The sequence below is a fragment of the Pristis pectinata genome, chromosome 10 (genome assembly GCF_009764475.1).
Source record: "Pristis pectinata isolate sPriPec2 chromosome 10, sPriPec2.1.pri, whole genome shotgun sequence".
NCBI classification, from domain to species: domain Eukaryota; kingdom Metazoa; phylum Chordata; class Chondrichthyes; order Rhinopristiformes; family Pristidae; genus Pristis; species Pristis pectinata.
In genome coordinates this window covers 19,663,084-19,669,772 of record NC_067414.1, presented here as the reverse complement: position 1 = coordinate 19,669,772, position 6,689 = coordinate 19,663,084, and positions in this window count along the sequence as shown.

Here is a 6,689-nt window from a genome sequence, read left to right as displayed (position 1 = left end):
TTTACTGTTGAATTCTGTTAACATTGTAGTTTTAAATTGCAGAGATATAAAGTAGCCCCTAGGCTCCCAGATAATTTAGTGACTAACTAAAACTGATTAATTGTAGTCAAGTGACATGTGCTGTTACCTGGTAATACGAATCTGTAGTCCCAGCTAAGAGCACAGAGTGCATGGTGTGAGTATTGGTATTGTTATTGATTTACTATTGTCACGTGTACCGAGGTACAGTGAAAAGCTTGTCTTACAAACCGATCGTACAGGTCAATTCATTACACAGTGCAGTTACATTGAGTTAGTACAGAGTGCATTGATGTAGTACAGGTAAAAACAATAACAGTATAGAGTAAAGTGTCACAGCTACAGAGAAAGTACAGTGCAATAAGGTGCAAGGTCACAACAAGGTAGATCGTGAGGTCATAGTCTATCTCATTGTATAAGGGAACCGTTCAATAGTCTTATCATAGTGGGGTAGAAGCTGTCTTTAAGTCTGGTGGTACGTGCCCTCAGACTCCTGTATCTTCTACCTGATGGAAGAGGAGAGAAGAGAGAATGGCCCGGGTGGGTGAGGGACTTTGGTAAGATAAAGATGACAATGGCAGAATTAAATAAATTGATTAAATTAAGTAAATATTTCAAGGCAGGCATGATAGCACAGGTGATCTGATGTACTTGTAGTATGTGGGAGCTGATGGAAACTATCGGCATCCATGCCAACTGAATCTGCAGATTGTGATTGTAGCTAGAGGTACCTCGGCTCAGAGTTATGAGCTGGAGTCTGGGATTTGGATTGGGTACTGCAGAATTGGTCAGCCAAGAGATAGAGGAGAGTGTGACAATAAGTGAGGCAGCTAAGGGGATTTCAGAAGGTAGATTTGCAAGGGCCACAGCCCTTATGCTTGTTCAACAGATAGGAGGTACTTACAGTGTGGACAAGAGCAGTGGCTGCAGGGAGGATGAGCAAACTGATCATAATGGTGTGGCATAGGGGCAAGTTAGACAAGGGAAATGGAATGTTGTAATAGGGGACAGTGTAGTCTCTGGGGTATATATTGTTCTTTGTAGCTGTGAGAATGAGTCCTGAAGGCTCTGATGTCTGCCTGGTGCCAGGATTAAGGACATCTCCTGGGGGTTGGAAAGGAAGTTGGAGTCGGAAGAGAAGAATCCAGTTGCTGTAGTTTACATGAGAATCAACAACATAGATAGAACAAAGGAGTGGAGGTTCTGCTGAAGGAAAATGAGCAGCTGGGGTCCAATTCAAAAAGCAGAACCATTAAGGTAATAGTTCCTGGATTACTACTTGAGACACTTGCAAATTTGGACAGGGTAAAAAAGATCAGAGAATGTGTGGCTCGTAGATCAGTGTGAGAGAAATGGCTTTCAATTCATGGGGCACTGACATCAGTATGAGGGAAAGAGATAACTGCTCCACTGGAACAGGCTTCACTTGAACTGGGCTGGGACCACTGTCATAGTGAATAGAAAAACTTGGACCTTAAACTAAGTAGTAAGGGGAATTGGTTCTGGTGCGGGGAAACTTAGAAAATTACATAGAAAGGATATAGCAAAAGTGCATATTAGCAAAATGGGTAATGATAACCCAGAATATGTCAGGAAGCTACAGAGCATATAAACACAAAAGTATACCTCCAGTTATAGTCAGAGCAGAGAAAAATGGCAAAAAATAAAATTGAAGGCTCGTTATCTGAATGGATGCAGCGTTCGTAATAAGCTTGGTGAATTAATAGCATGAATAGACATAATTGTATACAATCTCTTAGCTTTTACAGGCATGTGGTTGCAAAGTGACCAAAGCAGGGAATTAAATATTTCAGGATACTGATAAGCAAAATGGAAAAGGAGGTTGAATAGCCTTGATAATATAAAATGGGAGAAAGGTCAAAAAATCAAGAAGTAGAGTCAGTTTGGATGGAGCTAAGAAACAGAAAGAGAAATTAACCATTAGTGGGAGTTGTATTTAGGCACCAAAAGAGTAGTAGTAATGTAGGGCACTGTATAAATCAGGAAGATAGAGATGCTTGTAACAAGGGTAACACAACAATCATAGAGGCCTTTAATCTATACATAGACTAAGCAAACCAAATTAGCAGTAAGTGTGGAAGCTAATTTTATGAATAATGTAAGAGATGGTTTTCAACATCGGTACATTGCGGAATCGACAGGGGAACAGGCAAATTTGTATCTAGTATTGTGTAATAAGAAAGATTAATCGAAGATCTGGTAACGAACAGTGATCATAATATGAATGTCATATAAAGACTACATGTGATTTACTTCAATGTGAAACCAGGGTCTGAAATTTGAATAAGTTAACTAAAAAGGTATGAAGTACGAGTTGGCTGTGGTAAATTGGAAAACCACATTAAAGGTAAAACAATAAATAAGCAATGATTAACATATACAAAATTAATACATCATTTACAAGTAATAGAAATATCACTGCAAAGCAAAACAAAAATCCTGAAAAGAATGTGCAGAAGGATCCTTGGCATGCAAGTCTATAGCTCCCTGATACTGACAACACAATTAGAGAGGGTGGTAAAGAAGGAGAAGAAGGAGTATGTCATGCTTTCTTTCATCAGTTGGGGCATCGAGTGTAAAAGTCGGGAAGTCATGTTGCAGCTGTATAAAACTTTGGTTAGGCCACATTTGGAGTATTGTGTGCAGTTCTGGTCACTGCATTACAGTAAGGATGTGGAGACTTTGGAGAGAGTGCAGAAGAGGTTCATCAGGACATTGCCTGGATTAGATAGCATTAGCTATAAGGAGAGGTTGGACAAACTTGGGTTATTTTCAAAGGAATGTCGGAGGCTGAGGGGAGATCTGATAGGAGTTTATAAAATTATGAGGGGCATAGATAGGATATATAGTTAGAGTCCTTTCCCCAGGGTGGAAATGCCAAATACTAGAGAGCATAGCCTTAAGTTGAGAGGGGGAAAGTTTAAAGGAGGTGTGCAAGTTTTTGTTTTACACAGATTGGTAAGTACCTGGAATGCACTACCAGAGGGTATGGTGAAAGCAAATCCAATAGTGATGTCTAAGAGGCATTTAGAGAAGCACATGTACATGCAAGAAATGGAGGGATAAGGATCATGAGCAGGCGGATGGGATTAGTTTAATTTGGCATCATAGTCAGCACAGACATCGTGTGCTGAAGGGCCTGTACCTGTGCAGTACTGTTCTTCATTCTATGTTCTAAGAACAGTGGTCTAACCACAAATTGGTTTATTATTGTCACATGTACCAAGGTACAGTGAAAAACTTTGTTTTGCATGCCATCCATACAGTTCATTTTATCACATCAGTACATCGAGGTAGTACAAGGGAACAGCAATAACAGAATGCAGAATAAAGTGTTACATTTACAGAGAAAATGCAGAGGATAAGGTGCAAGGCCATAACGAGGTAGATTGTGAGGTCAAGAGTTCATCTTTTTGTACAAGGGGGCCGTTCAATAGTCTTATAACAGGGGGATAGAAGCTGCCCTTGAGCCTGGTGGTATGTGCTTTCAGGCTTTTGTGTCTTCTGCCCAATGGGAGGGGGAGAAGAAAGAATGTCCTGGGTGAGTGGGGTCCTTGATTATGTTGGCTGCTTTACCAAGGGAAGTATAGGCAGAGTGTACGGAGGACTATCAAGAGGTTAAAAATAGCCTTTGATCAAAAGAAAAGTTTAGCTAAAGATATTGTGAGCTCCTTACATACTGGGGCAGGAGAAAATATATCGGAGAATAAAGAAATGGCAGAGAAATATTTTGAATCTATCCTCATGGAGGAAGACACAAAAAACTTCCCAGAAACAGACTTTGAAGACTGCAGGTCTAGAGTAACTGAGGAGCTCAAAGCACTGGTAAAAAGAAATTAATGGGACTGAAAGGCAGTTATTCCCCAGAACTTGATTACCTCCAACCCATGGTTTTGAAGGAGATAGCACTGGAGATAGTGGACTCACCTTCTAGAATGGTTTACACAACTTAGAAGGTAGCAAATGTAATCCCACTATTTAATAAAGGAGAGGGAAAGCATGGAGTTATAGACTAGTTAGCCTGAAATCAGTAGAAGGGAAAATGCTGTAATGTTTTAAGGAAGTTGGATAGGGGACTTATATGAAAGGGAAGTGATGTTTGACAAATAATTTTTTTTTAGAGGTTGTAACCAACAGAATAGCTGAACCAGTTGATGGGGTGTATTTAGACTTGCAATAAGGCCTTTAATAAGGTGCTGCACAAAATTATTAAACAAACTTAGAACACATAGGTGCAATGTATTGACATGGATTGAGAACTGGTTAATGGATAGAAAATAGAGAATAGGAATAAATGAATCATTTTTAGGTTGTTAGATTGTGAATAATGGGTGCTTCAGGCTCAGTGCTTGACCACAGCTATTTATAATTTTCATTGATATGGATGACGGTAGTTAGTGTAGTATATTTAAATTTTCTGATGACACAAAGCTAGGTGGCAGCTTAGACTGTGAAGAGGAGGTAGAGAAGCATCAGGGGATAGAGAAAGGCAAAGGTCAAAGCTATGGCAGACGGAATATTATATGAAAAATGTGAGGTTATCCACTTTGGTAGAAGTAATAAAAATACAGTATTTTGTAGGTGTCCAGGGGGACTTGGATGTCCTGCACATAAATCACAGAAAGTTAATGAGCAGGTACTGTAAGCCATTAGGAAGGTAAATGGCAGCTCGACCTTTATCACAAAAAGGTTTAAGTACAAGCGTGTTCCTGCTTCTTCCTACATCTCAAAGATGTGTGGGTTGGTAGGTTAATTGGCCACTGTAAATTGCCCTCAGTAGGTAGGTGAGTGGTCAAATCTGGGGGGATTTGACGAGAGTGTGAGGAGAATAAAAAATATAATTAATGTAGGATATTGTGAACAGGTCGGCACAGACTCCATGAGTCAAAGGACCTGTTTCCTTATTGTTTCACTCTCTGACTCTGTGCCTTATGTCAAGTATATAGGGCACTGGTGAGACCACATCTGGAATATAGTGTACAGATCTGGTCTCCCTATCTAAGGAAGCATAAACTTAGGAAAGACAAATGCAATGAAGGTTCGCCATATTGATTCCTGGTATGGCATATTCAAGGTTTTTGAATGCGAAGCAAATCAAGGGATATGGGGTTAGTGCAAGAATGTGGCCCTGAGGTAGAAGAAGAACCATGATCTTATTGAATGGAGTTGACCTGAAGAGCTGAGTGGCCCACACTTGCTTCTACTTCATTTGTTTTTATGTTCTTCATTTTCAACAATATCATTGATAGAGAGTCAGGTTACCTGCTGAGTGTTTAAAGAATCTTCTTTGATTACAGACCAAGATCTGGTGTACACTTTCATACAAGAGAAGTTCCATAAGAGGGATCTATGCCAGTACTCTGCAAGGCACAAGGTATCTTATATTCTATCACATATGAAACCAAAGGCATACCATGCCGAAGAAGTGCCACCCATGGAATTGTGTATAGAGGCCTTTCCTTGGCAGATTGAGGAGTCAATGATGCGAAATGTATTGCTGGAGCATAGGACAATTGGGGAGGAAGTCAAAAATTCTGAGGGTTGATGAGAATGGGGTTACAATCAGATCAGTCGTGATCTTACTGAATGGCAGAACAGACTCCTGCTCATAATTCATATGTTCATTTGAAAGATTAGGGAAGAAGGGAGGGGAGGAAAATCTGACAGAAGGGCGTTGGTGAGGAGACTCGAGGATGAGGAGACCAGGGTTTGGGGCTTTGCTGGGGACATGATCAGGGGAGAGTAAGAAGATCAGTGAGGGCTAAGGAGAAGTTCAGGAGAGGGCTGGGAATACACTCACAATCTCTGTGTATGTTCTGTCCTACTATTAGGACAGAACTACCTGATGTATACAGGTGGGAGGGATAGGCCTGAAGTCTTGTGGCTTCAGATCAAACATGGTCAAGGAAACCTTTTCCTGATCATCATTCACCATCTTCCCACAGCTGATGAATCAGTGATCCTCCACATTGAACAGCACTTAGGAGAAGCACTGAGAATAACAAAGGTGAAGAACATATTTTGGGTAGGGACTCAATTTCCACCACTGTCAGCACCAACTCTGACCAAGCTGTAAGAGTCTGGGGTTTGCAGCAGGTGGTGAGTTAACGATCTACTTCAGCTCAACAACCTACATACTGCTGATGCATCTTTTCCATGACAGGATTGGTAGGACTTTGCACAACAAAAGTCCAACCTCTACATCAAGGCCATCCTCCATGGTGGTTGCACCAATACCACCATATTAGATGGGATAAACTCAGAACAGATGTGGCAACTCAAAATTAGAGATCTATGGGGCATGTTGGCCCATCAGCATCAATAGAATGTACACCTCCACAATCTGTAACTAAATGGCCTGATATATCCCTAACTCTGAATACTGTTGCAGGACCAGCCCTGGTTTAATAACGAATGTAAAATATACCAGAAGTCCCAGTTGTGCCTAAAAATCTGCAACATAGAACCGCATGTTTACTAAACAGCATGCAACTGACAGAACACAGCCACTACAACAGATGGAAGCTCAGCATCCCTGCCACATCTAGTGGTGAATAGCAGTGGATAAGTAAACAGCTAACAGGAGGAGACTATAGAATATCCCCATCCTCAATGACTGTGGACCAGAGTCTGAACACTGAAGACAAGGC